The 17,594-nt window shown below is 41.5% G+C and overlaps 1 long non-coding RNA gene across 1 annotated transcript; it reads left to right on the top strand.

The window, feature by feature from the left end:
• Positions 1 to 11,529: 11,529 nt before the first annotated feature.
• Positions 11,530 to 14,398, top strand: LOC121874443. The gene is made up of 4 exons (XR_006090424.1): positions 11,530 to 11,637; positions 11,907 to 12,096; positions 13,165 to 13,262; positions 14,332 to 14,398. It is a non-coding gene; the product is annotated as an uncharacterized LOC121874443 (long non-coding RNA).
• The last annotated feature ends 3,196 nt before the right edge of the window (positions 14,399 to 17,594 follow it).

The raw sequence follows: 17,594 nt of genomic DNA, 5'->3' as shown, positions 1-17,594 counted from the left end.
CGAGGCACAAACACGGCTATTGCATTAATTTGAGAATAAATAGCTAACGCCGTCAGCAATAAAAACCAGTGCAATATTGTTCTCAGAGACGTATCAAAAGCTTTTGATAAAATGTGGCTCTAATTCCAGTGAATTTGATCGAGGGGGCAAAGTTGTTAAGTTGTGGCAGGAATGCTTTTAGGTCCTCATTACATGGCCAGAGACATAATACATCATCATCATATCTAAACCAGACTGCTGAAGGTGGTAAAATATTACTTAATAGTTTCTTTTCAACTGCCACAACTTAACAACTTAGCCCCTTTGCTCAAATTCACTGTGGATTTAGAGCATGACTGTAAATTGCCTTTACTAGACTGTCTGATCCACAGAATAGGTAACACCTTTAAGTTCAGTATTTATAGGAAACCTACTCATGTGTGTTCATACATTCATTATTATTCTGCCCACCATAATAGTCAAACAGTCAGTATTTTCATCATTGTTTTTACGTGCTTTGAGAATTTGCAGCCCGGAATTTATTGACGAGGAATATAAATATATCTATAATATTGGCTTGAACCTTCAGTACCCTAGATCTTTCATAGACAAATGCCTTAACATTACTAAGAAATCTTTCTATAGAACCAATCCCAAGCCCACCCATGACCATAAGAATCTCTTAGTATTACCATTTCACAAAAATTTTTCTCAAATTCCTTTACAACTAAAAACCTGGAACGTCAATGTGGCAGCAAAATCGTTACCGAGTATGAGGTCCACTCTTTAGCAACAAGGAGACTTGACACGTACTAACACAGGCAGCTCGTGCTCACCGGCTACGTTTAGCTATACCTGAAAACCAAAGGAGCTGCACCTTTACCCCAAAGGGCGCCCAAAACCACGTTTTGTCAGTCTTCCTCACCGCAACAACACCCTCTTTGATGAGAGTTTGGTGACAACCCGAGTCTCTCAAAATAGTGACTGGTGTTTCGACACCGTCAACTTCTACCGTGCCTTGTGACAAAAAGGGACGAAAGGTACCAACGTCTGGGTCCTTCCCAAAACTCTCCTGGAAAAGATCAAAGTCTCGTGAGGCGAGAACCGAAACTGCAACCTCTCGTGCTTCACCTTATTTGGCTCCGGCCTTGTCCAACAAAAATACGCCTTATGACCCGGCTTTCCACAGAAACTACAATTAAATTAGAAAATTAGGACACCCCATTAGGTGGCGAACGAGTCAAAATCTCCTCTTGTCATGTACAAAATTATTACGCACAAAATTACCATTGTTAGTCCTACCATGCCTCAAAACAAATCCATCAGCATGCTTAGAAAAAAATATCACAAGTGTCAAAAGATCGTTAGTGAATCCTGGCAAGGTCGCCAAAACTGTTACGCCGTCTCTTAATTTACTTAAATATCCAGCAGGTTCTAGGCGTAACCAAACAAAAAGTGAAGTAAATTAAAAGAGAATAAAAATAAATAAAGTAAACCTTTAAGAATTTAATTGATTAAATATTAACACAATAAAGAGCCTCGTCGGCTGTCACAACAAATTGATTCACCATCGAAACTTTTTGTTTCTCTATTTCCATCAATATTTATTATACATTAATTCAATAATAATACAGTGATAAAAAAATATAATTTAAGTGGTGGTGGAGGGTTACTGGGGGAGGGAGTCAGATGACAGCAGGTGATGGGGGAGCTTTCCGGATCTCAATGACTCAGGTGACGCTACTTTTTTTTGTAAAGTAAGAAAGCAACGAGATACTCTGCCCGGTGCAATGGCATTCTTTTCAAAACCCTGCTATTCAAAAAAGCTTTGTGTTACAGTATTTTAAAAACAGGTATCAATTTAATACTTCAGTAGTGAGATTTCAAAAACCTTCAAATTAATCTGTGCAAATTGAAAGATGACTGTACTGACCTGCCAAACAGTACAACAACAAAAATGGAAGGATGTGATGACATGAAACCAAAATACAGTACTTTCAGTCATCCTGAGAGCCATCTAGGGCCATATCGGATTGGATTGGATTGGCTTGGCTCCCCTGGTCTCAACGTCATGCTCCAGCACTGAACAAGAGAGTGGGTAATCACCAACTATAATAAGATACTCCTGTAATAGACTTTATATTATTGGCTTGGTCACTAGAGAGATGACACAACTTAGCACTGGGGTCCTCCAAGATAGTCGAGTTTTCAACTTTTACACTAGACCCATTCATTATTTCAGAAAAAACACTGATCTTTATCATCCTTACACTCTGGCACAATGATACAATTTGGCAAGGATTGATCAACACAAGCAACTGCTTTTCCCAGGGTTTCGTTACGAACATGATATGACTTTAAAAGATTGACATGGATAAGGCGTTTTTTCTTACGCCGTTCAGGGGTGCTAATCACATAATTCACGGACCCCTGTTTTTCTAGTACTTCATATGGACCACTGTATTTGGATTTAAAAGGGTGATCATGTAAGGGCAGGAAGGCCAACACCTGCTCTCCCACTTGGAATTCTCTAGGTTTTGCCTGATGGGCTTATCAAAATGCAGTTTCATTTTCACCTGAGCACACCTTAAGTTGGACTGGGCAAGTTCTACAGCCAGACGCAACTTCTCCTTGAATTGGACCACATATGAAGCTAAGGGCGTCGCGCTCTGATCACTCAACCAACACTCTTTAACACCTTAAGAGGCCCTCGTGCCTCATGTCCATAGACGAGCTGGAAGGGCGAGAATCCTAGCGACTCTTGTTTACTGTCCCGAACAGCAAACAAAAGCAGGTCAACTCCCTCATCCCAATCCTTCCCAGTCTCCAGACAGAAGGTGTGCAACATGAGTTTTAGTGTCTGGTGAAATCTCTCTACCACCCCGTGACTGAGGGTGATAGGCCGAAGACCTCAACTGCCGGACTCCCAGGGTTTGCATTACCTGATTAAACAACCGGGAAGTAAAATTGGAACCCTGATCTGACTGCACCACTGTAGGAAGGCCTACTTGAGTGAAGAAGTGGGTTAAGGCTTTGATAACATTCTTCGCTGTGATGCGGCGCAAAGGAATGGCTTCAGGATAACGGGTTGCACAATCAATAATGGTTAGCAAGAACTGATGACCACGAGGGGTCTTAGGTAAGGGACCGACACAATCTATGACCACCTTACTAAAGGGCTCTTCAATGACTGGGATAGGCTGCAGAGGGAATGGTTTAACACTGGGGTTCGGTTTCCCCGCTACCTGACAATCATGGCAAGTGCGACAGTAAGAGCTGACGCCTTTCTTCATCCTAGGCCAAAAGAACTGGGATAAAATTTTTGCATAAGTCTTCCTAACTCCTAAATGACCACCCACCCCATCATGAGCGATACTAAGTATGTCCTGCCGCAAAGGTTTGGGAATAACAACTTGATGATGAACTAACCAAGGGTGATTGGCAGGAGAATTGGAGGGACGGAACTTCCGCATTAATACACCAGACCTAGTGTAGTAGCAATTTGATTCTTGCTCAGCTTCTGTCTCAGTAACTGACCTATTGAGAAAACCTACTAGCTCAGGATCCCCTGCTTGTAGCTCAATAAACTTACTCCTAGTGATGGGAGAGGAACCAAAACTAGTGACATCTGGGTTCCTATCTCCATCAGAACTACTCTGGAGGTTATCTGGTTGTGGGGAATCCTCAAAAAATTCACCGAGACCAAGATCAGTATGGTCCGGTTGGATAAGATTATCCTCGGACTTCTCACAGTCCTGGAGGGAAACTTCATCAACTTCACTAGTCTCTTCTACCTCTGTACTGCAGCTCATGCTACGGGTCACAGCACAAGCAGGGAACAACCCTGGAAAGTCTACTTCTAACTGCACAGCATTATTCTCGGCAGTGGGACAAGATGAGATCACAACATTAGGGAACATCATGTCACCAACGAGGTCATTTCCTATCAATAGAGAGACCCCTTCGACAGGTAAGCTATCTACTACTCCTAACGTGACATAGCCTGACTTTATGGATGACCGCAGGTACACTTGACAAAGGGGAATACGCGACCCACCGGTCAAACCGTTCACAAGCACCCAGCTACCAGTATAGCATGAATCCAGGAATGGAGCAGCTTCTTTAGTAACAAGAGATAAGGCTGAGCCTGTGTCTCTCAAGAGTTTATCAGAAATGGGTTGACTGAATTGATCCAAAGCTAAGGAACCAGGAGAACAAAATGGTTCAAAGGTTGATATCATAGAAGAGGGGGAAGCATTCAGGGCAACAGTCTGACTGAGGGCAGTGACACAGGGCTCCAATAATGTCTCCGATTGCTCGGCCACCCTGACCAAAAGAGTGGGGGATCCTTGGTGAGAGGAATTTCTTTTCTTTAACTTGAGACAGTCGCTGATGACATGTCCTGGCTTCTTACAGTACCTGCAACTAGAGTTTGTCTCACCAGTAGGAGTAGATCCACCTGTCCCATGGACCATGGGCTCACCTGGGGTAGATGATGCAGAACCTGAGGGTCGGGTCGGTATGACAAGAGGCAGGGACCCCGATGTAGATGTTGGTGTGGGCCACTTGAAGGAAGTGAAGGACTGGGACGTGGGACCATAAGACCTGGAATTTACATTTCTATTAGTTAAGGAATAATGGTCAGCCACTGGACCAGCATCAGCCAGAATACAGATACCTCTCTGATCCAAGTGTGCTCGAATGTCGCCTGGGATACACTTTCTAACCTCCTCTAGCAGGATTAGTTCAACAAGCTTGTCATGTTCTACATGGGCAGACTCACTTTCAATCCACCTCCGACAAAGAACCTGTTTCTGCCTGAAGAACTCCACAAATGTTTGTTTGTCAGTCTTCCGGCAGTTACGGAACTGTTGCCGGTAGGCTTCAGGAACAAGTTTATACGCGCTCAAAACCGCGGACTTAACAAGGGCATAGTCTCGACATTGATCCTCAGAGAGGGCAGAAAACACATCTAATGCCTTACCAGTGAAAGATCTATAAATAAGTTGAGACCATTGAGAAACAGGCCACTTGTTAAGTCGGGCAATTTTCTCAAAAAGAGAGAAGAATTTGTCTAGTTCTTCCTCATTAAATTTAGGAACACTGTTGAGACATTTGTCTACACTGAATGTTGAAGTATTACTACCTTGAGCCAAACCTCGTTGTTTGAGAGTTTCCAGCTCCACCTCGAGTCTTTTGAGTTCAACTTGTAAGGCCAAATTACTTGGTGTAACAATTTCCTCTGAATTTCCCGACGGTTGGGCTATGATTTCATTGTCAATAAGGTAGTTGAGGACAGCCTCTTCTAACCTAGCCTTATTCATGGAAGAGCGGCCTTCTACTTCATAATAAGCAGTGAGGGATTGCCACTCTGCCTTAGTAAGCCCCTTCAGTACTTCGGCTGAAGGTGAAGCCAAAAAGCTTTCCAGGTCAAACATGTTGAACTCAAAATCGAGTAGCGAAAAAAAAGTAACCGTGGCAGCTAAGCTAACTAGCTAGCTAATTAATAATATCAAAATGCAATAAACTGTGAAACACAGCAAGGGATTAACCAAACACCTGGTACACAAGATAAGGGTTAACTCACCAGTAGCTTAAGCAATAACAGGAGCAATATAATTGAACACTGTGAACACAGCAACTTGCATCCAAAAATACTTAGCGATGAAACAACACCTGGCACTTGATAGGACAACAATGGCGGTTAGTTCCGGGAAGGCCCCCACTTGTCGCGATCCCACTACCCTTAATACTTGGGGAATGAATCCTACCCCAAGTTATTAACCAATAAAGGTACAATTAGGGAACACGGCAATAATTATCTCCACCAAAAACCTACTCAACTAAATGTACTTGAAAAAGTAAGAACAGTTGAAATAAGTGAATCACAAAAGATAATTAATTAATTAATTCGATTTATGTTTTAAAGGGAGTAATGATTAGCAAACATGAATTTAAGGGAATAAGTAATTGTATAATAAAATAAGAGTGATGCCGGAAGGGCGAAAATATACTGTAAGGAGTTAGACCAAACAAATATTACTTAACATTACACAAGACATACGAAATATATATATACAACAATCACTGCAAAATGATTATCCCTACCAAACAGGAGATTCCTTACCACCAGGATCCCGTCCTAGGCCTAACTAAACGTGTCACTAATACCTGATACCCCTAGGGCATTGCAGAAGGCTGGATAAAGCACTAAGACAAAGGTCAAAGCTTGAGAACAATGGACGCGTCTTACCACTGCCGCGGATTTTCGCAACTGGCGTCGTAGGGACGCCGGTGAGAAGCGTGGGTACCAGGATTGCCAACTCGAATTTTCAAATGTCGCTAGACTGGCACCTAAAAGTAGCTAAATGTCGCTAAATCTTCCATGGAAAGTCGCTAGCTATTATTCCCCCCCCTTCAGTAATTTGATGCAAATTATATTTTCATAATGCCGACTATAATGGACGGAAGAGATAAGGCAGCGAGTGCAATTTCAGCCAGATCATGGTAAGGGTTTTCACCGTTCGCATCTCTGTAATTTGCCACTTTGACCACAATTTTAGGGTGTTAGATGTTTCTGTCCAGATTGTGTGATGCAGTTTTTTCCACTGGAAATCAATCTTGGTAAGGGTGCTGGAATCTTCTGTAAATAAGTGTGCCAAACCAAGTATATCTGATTTAATAGGCTTCAAGCATTCATCGGCACTCAGAAAAGAAATAGACTGCAGCACACGAATGTTGTCAGGTAAGCGTTGACGAAGTTGTTTTATGAGTTCAACCCGTTCAAATGCATTGTCCCTGTAACCCCGTTGCTATATATTATGGCTCGAAATTAGGAAAACCGAGTTTTCATGGACAGTCCAAAAGTATCCAGAAAGTCGCTAGACTTCTGTGGATATCGCTCTAAAATGTCGCTAGAAAAAAACAAAAAGCTCTAGATCAAGCTACAAAGTCGCTAAGTTGGCAACTCTGGTGGGTACGCCGGTGGGAAGCGCGTCTTATCTCACGTGATCCAGACATTTGCTAGATATCTTATAAAATTAATTAATACTCTCTTGATTTGAACTTAACAGAGTAAGACAATGATGCATATTAATAACATACATAAATATACAATTAACCTAAGTAACTAAGAACAATAATAATATAATAAATACAATTAACAATTTATTAATAGCTTATATGAAATGTGCCTCATGCTATGCGACTTCCCGCGCTCTACAGGCACGTAACATCATAGAAAAGAATAGGTGGTAACTTGATGTCCAAAACGTAAGGCCGTATCAAGGAACTGCACGTGGAGTCCACTTCAGTCCAAGTTTAAGTTTGGGCCTATTTCCAGTCGTAGAGGATTCTTCTAACTCGTCAGGTGTTGGCAGCAACTGGCAACCGAGATCAACAGACTCTGGCGTCCGAACTCCACAGTAACTCTTGCAGGGTAGTGCCTCGACTAACTCCAGCTTGGGGACGTCGTCAAGGACACGAGCAATGTGGGTCCTGCAATTATATTTCCTTAACATATTAGCTTGATGTAATTTAGGCTTAGAGGAAGGGGGCGAGAACCGTCCAACAAAATCTATGGCTTCCCGAGAAGATGGTTCTGCAATGGGTAAGGGTTCAAGTGGAACAGGACGGACTCTACCCTTGGCGGACATACGTGGGCACTGATCACAACTCCTACAAAAAGCTCTAATATCCGCTCCCATACCTGGCCAGTAAAACTGATCATCAACCTTCCTATAAGTTTTCCTACGAGAACAGTGACATACAAGAGAGCTCTTGTGAGCTACAGAGAGAATGTTACTACGACAAACATCAGGGACAACAAGTAAAAACCGACCTACTTTAGCTGGTCGCTTGGATGAAACACAAGACCTGTGTAACACCCCATTAATAGAAACAAACTTATAAACCGACCCATCTCTCACCTGATCCTCCTCCCCGGAAGTCACCTTCTCCCTTACCCGCTTCAGAGTGGCACACGAGTGTAGGGGTATCGAGATATTAATGTTGTCTAGCACTCAGGATGGAAGGAAACTCTAATGTGGTTTTCTTGTATAATATATAAGTTATATGATAGACAGTCTGGTGCTGGAGATGCTGTGTGGTGAGGGGCTGCTTGGTAGAGACGTGCGGTGAGTAGCTTGTTGAAGGAGGTAGATGTGGAGGAGCTCCTTGTAGTGTACCGTTTGTGGCCAGTTGTCAATTCTCTTTAGTTGTCTATTATCTCTTTGTATGGGCACACAAACGTACGTACATGTAGATACCTTCACTCAGGAATGAGGTTGGATAGAAACTCACGATGTGCTTCCTGTATATATTGTTGTACAGTGCAGTACTTAGGAGTGACTAGGTGAGGAGCTGAGAGAGATGTTGCTGGTCCAGTAGCTGAGTGTAGGATGATCTCCCTGGGCAGGCGTAGCCGTATTTATACAAATTACCAGGATCAGGATCTGGGCTGCGCGTAGCGAGCGGACCAATCACAGCGGCTCAAGCGTAAGGTGTGAAACGCTCTGATCCTGAACTGGAGGTTGATGGTCGAGACTAGGTCGGCGATCGTACCCCTACGTCCTCTGCATAGACCTAGTCTCTCGGCGTAGCTGGCTGTACGCTGATTGGCTGGTCGGAGTGCGGCCGGAGCTCAGTTGGGAGTTGTAGGGGAGAGTAGCCACTACATCCTTATCATGGGGGACTTTAACTATGGCGACATCGACTGGAGAAACGAGTCAACCCCGAATGACTTGAATAATCCTGCTACTCTTTTTGTAGAAACTCTGAGAGATAATTTTCTGTTCCAACATGTGAGAGACCCGACACATTACAGAGGGGAGCAAACACCCAAGCCACTTGACCTCATCATAACAAACGAGGAGGGTATGGTGGCCAAACTGGAACACCTTGCCCCAGTTGGCACCAGTCACCATACAGTGTTGTCATTCAGATTTAACTGTTACCTAGTTCAAGATAAGGCCAGGCCAAGGTGCAAATATTACAAGGGAAATTACAATGGAATGAGGGAAGAGATGAGGGGTATCAACTGGCCTGACTTATTAAGGTACAAGAACGCAGACACTACGCTGAATATCATAACTAGTAAAATGACCCATTTGATCGATAAATATATACCCAAGACCAAGCCCAGTGCTTCTAGGAATACGAGGGGATCCCTACACATGAACCATGCGGCGGTCGACAAAATTAAGAAGAAAACCCAGAAATTCAAGACGTGGGTTGGGTCAAACGATGAGCAAGACAGGAGGATGTATGCAAGAGCCAGAAACCAAGCAAAGATAGAGTGCAGGAGGGCTGAAAAGGAGTTCCAAAGGCTGGTTGCACGCGAGGTCAAGTCAAACCCAAAGGCGTTTTACCGCTATGCAAAGTCGAAATTGAAAACGCGAGTAGGAGTATCAGACCTGAGGCTTGAAGATGGTAGTTACGCAGATTCTGACCAGGATAAAGCTGAGGCATTGAACAGCTTCTTTTCCTCAGTGTTCACAAGAGAGGATGCAACTAACCTTCCTGCGTTTGAGGACAGACGGTTCGAGACAGCACTGACCCACATTGTGTTCACAGAAGAGGGTATTAGAAATAAACTGTCCAGGCTAAAGGTCCATAAGAGTCCTTGACCTGACATGGTGCATCCTAGAGTGCTAAGGGAGCTGTGCAACGAGCTTGCAGAGCCCCTGAAGATTCTGTTTTGTAAATGCCTGGATGAACAAATGGTCCCCAGTGAATGGAAAGTGGCTTATGTGAGTCCTATCTTCAAGAAGGGCGATAGGCACTCCACGAACAACTATAGACCGGTGAGCCTGACCAGCATAATATGTAAAGTACTTGAGAGTATTATCAGAGATGCAGCGATGGAACATCTACTACGAAACAACCTTGTAAAAGATTGCCAACACGGTTTTATGCCGGGGCGCTCTTGCTTGACACAATTGCTCAAGGTATTGGATATTTGGACCCATATTCTAGAACGGGGTGGTAATATCGACAATATTTACCTAGATTTTGCTAAGGCTTTCGACAGTGTACCCCACGAAAGGCTGAAAATCAAACTGGAAGGGTACGGAATTCGGGGAAATGTCCTAGCGTGGATAGAAGACTTTCTACATGACCGCAAGCAATGTGTGGTGATTAATGGCACGAAATCGTCATCTGTACCTGTAACAAGTGGGGTACCGCAGGGCAGTGTATTGGGCCCGCTGTTGTTTGTTTGTTTCATAAATGATATGCCTGACGTTGTACACTCCTCCATACAAATGTTTGCCGATGACGCCAAGTTATTTCGGGAAATTAAGAACCAAGCGGACTGTGAAGAGCTGCAGAAGGACTCTGTGGGCTCCAGGAATGGTCGAAGGAATGGCTGCTGAGATTCAATGTCACGAAGTGTAAGAGGATGCACCTGGGGCGTACCAACGGTAAGGAGGCGTACCATATGTCCCAACGGGATGAAGAAAATGTACTAGTTGAGACTGTGTGTGAGAAGGACCTAGGTGTGTATGTTGACAATGAGCTGAAGTTCTCGGGCCATTGTGAGAAGAAGGTAAATCAGGCAAATAAATTATTGGGTCTTATAAGAAGGTCGTTCAGATATCTAGACGGTCCGTCCCTCGTGACGATCTTCAGGAGTGAAGTGCTTCCCCATCTGGAGTATTGTCACCCCATCTGGTCCCCGAGATATGCTAGGGACTGTCAGTTGGTTGAAAATGTTCAAAGGAGGGCCGCCAAACTGGTGCCTGCACTTCGGCATCTCAGCTACCCTGAGAGATTGGAGCGCCTGAACTTGCCTAGCTTATACTACAGACGGGCAAGGGGGGGACCTAGTTGAGGTTTATAAGCATCTCAGGGGGCACTACTCAGTTGAGTGTCCTTACTTGGAGCTGGCGGACGCTCGCCCCACAAGGGGTCACAGCTCAAGATTGAAGAAGCTGCAAGTCCGGAAAACCGTGAGGGCAAACTTTTTCGGAGTGAGGGTTGTAAACTCTTGGAACAATCTACCAGAGAGTGTTGTGACGGCACCGAGTGTGAGCTCTTTCAAGAGAAGACTTGACCAACACTGGAGCGGGTTCAGGTACATTCAGGAGCCGGTGCATGCCCAGTATTTACCAACAGTGCGTGACAGAGACGTGACCGATCGCCCGGGCGGCTAGCGAGCCGACCTTTTGGTGAAGAATATAAAGGAAAAGAGACGTGACCGATCGCCCAAGCGGCTAACAAGCCGATCAGTGGCGAAGAGGATAAAAGTAAAAAAAAAAGTAAAAGTAACCACTTGTGCACTGGGTCCACACTCTGCTGAATAAAATTGTCTGGCATTAGCTGAATAAAATATTAAAAGTGGTTTCCAAATACAGGGTAGTGAGGAGGTTAAAAAGGAAAAAAGCATTGTAGATGAATGCAAATGCTCGGTTCTTAATTTCCCGAAATAACTTGGCGCCATCGGCAAACATTTGTATGGAGGAGTGTGTGTGTGGTATGAGGAACTCCAGAGACAACCATTTTGTGATATAGAATATTATTGATATGGATATGTATTTTTGTAAGCTTCGAGGAGGAAAACGTAATTATGTCTTGTGAATCCGCGCTAGAACGAATATGCATCCCAGCCGGGGGGGAGAGAGGCCATGGCGTTGTTTACATCCCGGGGCCCAGTAGCAGGTATGTCCCACGTATTTCTTTGCTCTGTTAGAGTGTGTTTGATAGATTGAGCATAATAAATGTTATATGAAGAATGTGATGATCTCGTGGAGGTAGTTTGTAAGCCAGAATAAGGCTAATTCTAGCGTTGCTCTCCAGACATTCACCCTGGAGTGAGTCTACACCACGGGTTTATTATGTATTGTTTAATTCCTACTACTGTGTGGTACCCATATGACAACAGTTGATGCTTGTTTTGTAAGTATAATAACTAGTTATGTCTGATCTAGGTCCCAGCCTCTTCCTTCTCGGGTGATTTCTAGAGTAAATAATTGAGAGAAGACTACAAGTGTGTCCCATCCCTGAGTTGGGAGTTCCCTGCTTTGTGCTTTAAGTCAGGCCAACAGGTTGAGACACAAGCTGTTTTGGTCAGGACTTGAGGATGTTGACCAGAGTCCGCTAATATCCTTCAATATTTAGGTAAGTAGAAGGAACTCTTTTTTTTGTTCCATGTATTTTGATAATATATAACAAATTAACTTCCTAATGGCATGAAAGAAGTTATTGTAGGTCGTAGTTATGGCGGAAGACGTGAGGGGACAGCCCCGCTTACTGTAAATGATTCATCGCCTTTAACCAATAATTCGTATATCTATGATAATAATTATATACATTGGTCATGTAATTGGTGAAAGATTTATATTTGTACTGTAATATCCATGTAGATACTGTTTTAGTTAATGGATACAGATGGTTGCCACTTTATTTACGGTAAGAAATTAAAGTTAATCTTATATTTAACGGGTATAAAGGTATTCTTGGAAGAGATGACTAAAACCAGCAGGTGTTGTTCAATTTCTTTCATTTTTTCAATATGTTCTTACCATTATGATATATTTTAAAATCTAGGTGACATTTACTAGAACCTATTAAAACCTGATATATTTATATAGTTTTATTTATGACTTGTGTAAGTTTTATAATTTATTTAGTGAATTTTCGATCTTGCACTGGTATTTCTCTCACTGTTATTAATATGTTTTTCGTAATGTTTAGACAATCTAAAACATTTTTCTTTTGTGACATTTCCGCCGGAAATTAAGGATAACCGAGATATTAATTTTTCAATATTATTAGATTTGGTCATTCACGAGTGTTGTCATTTGTTGTTTACGTCTCACGGAGGTCTGACCGCCCGTCGCGCAGTGCTCCTTACCTCCGTGTTGGATTCTTAAGCATCTACAGCGCATGTGTGGGGGGTGGTGTGGGATTTTCTTATTGGCTATAGGAGACTTATAATTGGGCGAGAGTTTTACGTCAATTGCAGATTTTCGTCGGAAAAATGGTGTTAGGTTAGTTAAGGTTAGGTTTGGATTTGTTAGTTTGTTGGTTTTTTATTTATGTGATTTACCCAAAGAACTATTGATTTCCGGCTGAAATTAATATTAAATTTGTTCGAAACTCATCGAGTAACACTGAAAAAACATATTTTTAATATCTGAACAAAGACCGGTGCATTTGTGAAAATTTACCATTTATTTTACACAGTGTTACAGACACCTGCTCCAAGTGATACGCCATGACAGAAGTGTTCCAGTTCGGCCTCGTGCCCATCGCTTGTCGTGCCCGGAATGAGGACCGCAGCCGTGAGTACCGACCTATATGAAGTTAAATAGCACTTGCCTGGCAGGTAAATTGCCATCTAATTTTCAAACTGAGTTTTATCGGTATCACTTTTCTAGAAGAAGTTTTTGTAATATTTGATGATCTCCCACCAATCACATTTCAGGATGCAATCATTCTGCTAAGTTCTAAAATAGATATGTTAGGTCTCACCATTACCTATAATATGTCATGGAAGCCACACGTCCACAACATTGCTAAAACTGCCTTCCGAAAGCTGGGAATGCTGTACAGATGCCGTAGCTACTTTACTCCTGAGCAGTTGCTTCAGTTTATAAGAGATTCATTTGTCCTAACTTGGAGTACTGTGCTCATATCGAGGGTGGCTCTTCTTCTGTCCAACTGTTAGATAAGGTGGAATCAAAGGCATTTCATCTTATTGACTCTCCTCCTTTAATTGATAATCTTTCATCCCTTTCTCTTTGCTTCAATGTTGCTTCACTCTCTTTTTACAGGTACTTTAATGGCCAATGTTTGGTGGATTTGGCATCCCGTGTACTGCCGGCAAGGCCGTGGACTTGTAACGCTCGTATTGCCCGTGGTGCCCACAGTTTCTCTGTGGGCAATTCAATTTCTTTTTACTCTTATTTTTTTTGCCCCCTAGGCCCCATTGTGGTTCAATGACCTGTTGCTGGGTGGCCTATTCCCCGTAAAAAAATAAAAAATAAAAATAAAAAATAACTGCAACCACAGAATTCTGGAAGATTAGATTAGGTTATTCTTTGGTTACTGTAATCTGCAATTTTACCTAAGTTTTCAGCCAGACAGCTGTCATAATACAGCATAATCACTGGGGGGGGGGTTCAGTCCTCTTTTTTATACCTGAGCAGGACTGGTTTCCTCTTCTGGTCATAACATGTTCAAAGCTTCTGATCTCTCCCAGTTTGTACCAGAAAGTAGGTGGAGTTAATTTTATTTTATTTTTTTTTTCATTGTTAGGTTTAGATTTTATTTAGCTACTTAGCTTCTCTGTAGTTTTGTTTTGTTTCTCTAGTTTTGCAACCTCAGTGCATGTGTGTGTATTTCTTACAGAAGTGGCATTGAGTCTCAACAACAATGAAGTGAATATATATGGCAGAGCTGCATCAGAGTGGAAGCTTCAGGAAACACTCCAGGGTCATGATCTGCGTGTCACAGGCATTGACTGGGCTCCCAGCACCAATCGCATTGTTACATGTGGAGCAGTAAGTTTACTGTGTATTTATTTAACCTTTTCATGTGGTTAAGGCATAAATAATTTAAGACTTTAACTTTATCTTTTTTGGTTCAGTTAGTTTTGTATTGTAGCATATACATTTTTTCACTCGGCCCTTAACATACGCTGGTGTTAGGTTTGAGAGATACCCGTGAATGTTAAAAATCCGTGTACTTTTGCCCCCCCCCCTGAAAAACCCCTGGCCCCCCATGTCCTTATTTACCATATATACCTGTGTGTAGTTCGAGTTTTTAAGACCAAATTATTTGGCAAAAAATTGGAGGTCAACCTCTAAACGGGTAATAGTTTCGTTAGGTTGAAAAATATTTACCAGTAACTACCAGTAAACTATGGAAACGACGCACCACCGGCTGTGAGTGTCGGTACAGTTGCCAGGGCAGATCTCTTGCGTCATCATAGGAAGCCCAAAGTAGCCAAATGCATGGTATGGTATACACAGGACGATGTAAAACAAAGTATTCATTTTTTTAAAGTTTATTTATAGATACTGTACATCAATTTTTGTTCATTACATTTGAAACATCAATCTTTGTTAATTAAATTTGAAACAAGTATAGTAGTTTTGTTGAAACGTAATGTACAGTATTTAATATTAAAATGCAAAAAGAGCTATAAAATCAATTAATACTGTACACCCGTAATGTACTGGCTGGCATCTCCACTCGTCCCTGCTGCCGCCAGTCACCGCTCGTCCCCGCTCTATGCCTCCGCCTCCTCCACATCGTCACTACTGTTGTATTAAAATAATATTCTATCCTAATTCACTTGAATAAGTACTACAATACCATATTTCTGAATATTTTCATTAAAATCCATCAAAATCATTTTCCTTGTCATCGTCTTAAGCACCAAACAGCTCTTCCCAGTCTTCTCCTTGAACAGGGCTAGAGGGTACGTGTTTTTCAAATCGTTTTCAATTAAAAAAATGTTACAGCACATGTATATTTTACCTAAACTGCACCTGAATGAATATATTCTCAGAAAAAAATAGTAGTTTTGCTGAAACGTGGTGTATTTCAATGTAAAATAGGATAAAATACATGATGAAAACAAAAGACTTTACCTAACCTTCCGATGTTCAAGATATGTTACTCGTTTTTTTAATAGTTTTTGGTTTAAATACTGTTATATTACAATGATATTATATTCATACTGTGCTTGATATACTACATTCACGGAAATGTAATATTTTGCTGAAATGACGTACGTATTACAGTGGAAAGTGACGAAAACAATGACTTTCGCTTTCTTTCGTTCAAAAGATGATACCGTAATCGCTTTTCGAATGGTTTTCAGTTAAAAAAACTGTTGCATCACAAGTGAATTAGGATAGAATATTATTGTAATACAACAGTTTTTTAACTGAAAACCATTCGAAAAGCGATTACGGTAACATCTTTTGAACGAAAGAAAGCGAGTCATTGCTTTCGTCACTTTCCACTGTAATACGTACGTCATTTCAGCAAAATATTACATTTCCATATTCTCAGAACTAAATAGTAGTTTTGCTGAAACGTAATGCATTTCAATGTAAATTAGGATAAACTACATGAAAACAAAAGACTTTACCTAGCCTTCCGATGTTCAAGATATGTTACTCGTTTTTTTAGTAGTTTTCGGTTAAAATACTCTTATATTAGTGATATTCTATTCATACTGTGCTTGATATAATACATTCACGGAAATGTAATATTTTTGCAACTACAATGCTGATGTCAACACAAGCGTGGTTACAGCGAGACTGAATGAGTGAGGGAGAGCTATGCGTGTGTGTGTGAGGTTGCGGGAGTGGGCGGTGTCCCGTGTTCAGTGCGCGCGATTTGAATGTACTTCAATTACTTCAAAATACAGAATATTCCTCCGGCGGGGCAATCCGCGTATTTGCGAATCCGTGTATGCTAAACCCGCGTATGTGAAGGGCCGACTGTACTTTATTTTTAGTCTATATAACACGCGGACTTTGATCATATAATCAACGACCTCACCAGCCAGGACTCGAACCCTTGACCTACTGGGTGGGACTAGGGAATGCTACCGACCAACCCACATGTGTCCTTGTGGGTTGGTCGGTAGCATTCCCTAGTCCCACCCAGTAGGTCAAGGGTTCGAGTCCTGGCTGGTGAGGTCGTTGATTTTTTATATATATATATATATATATATATATATATATATATATATATATATATATATATATATATATATATATATATATATATATATATATATATATATATATCAAGAATAATATGGATTTGGTTGATAAACTCAATAACTTACACATTAATTATGATTTTAAACTGGTCAGTTTTGATGTAACATCACTCTTTACAAATGTCCCAGTTGATGATTTACTAGAGTTCCTCATAGATTCCTTGGATAATATTTCACTGCCCGTCTCGAAAGACGACTTCATCGAACTCTTCAAACTATGTATTAAGGATTGCAAATTTCAATTCAATGGAGAATATTATGCTCAAAAATTTGGTATGGCAATGGGTAATCCACTCTCACCTGTATTAAGCAACCTATATGTGGAATTCTTTGAAAAGAATCTATTAAGTAATATTTCAACACCTTCAGCAGTCTGGTTTAGATATGTTGATGATGTATTATGTCTCTGGCCATGTAATGAGGACCTAAAAGCTTTCCTGCCACAACTTAACAACTTAGCCCCCTCGATCAAATTCACTGTGGAATTAGAGCCACATTTTATCAAAAGCTTTTGATACGTCTCTGAGAACAATATTGCACTGGTTTTTATTGCGGACGGCATTAGCTATTTATTCTCAAATTAATGCAATAGCCGTGTTTGTGCCTCGGTTCTTTCGGAATCCGTGTTGTCTGGGGTTATATTTGTTTTCCTGTTCTAGATAGTTTCTGAGTCTGCTGTTGACTATTTTTTCTAGTATTTTCCCTGGTGTTTCTAATAAGGATATAGGTCTGGGGAAGTGTCCTGTTGCTAGTGAAGCGTTAAAGATCTGTGGTTATGTTTTGAAGGACTGTTTTGTTTGTCTGACTTAGTCCAGGTGCTTTATTTTTAAAAGTGGTTATTATGTTTCTTATGTCTTTGTGGTGATTG

This window comes from Homarus americanus, unplaced genomic scaffold (genome assembly GCF_018991925.1).
Source record: "Homarus americanus isolate GMGI-L3 unplaced genomic scaffold, GMGI_Hamer_2.0 scaffold25012, whole genome shotgun sequence".
NCBI classification, from domain to species: Eukaryota; Metazoa; Arthropoda; class Malacostraca; order Decapoda; family Nephropidae; genus Homarus; species Homarus americanus.
This window is presented reverse-complemented; position numbering and strand designations above follow the sequence as displayed.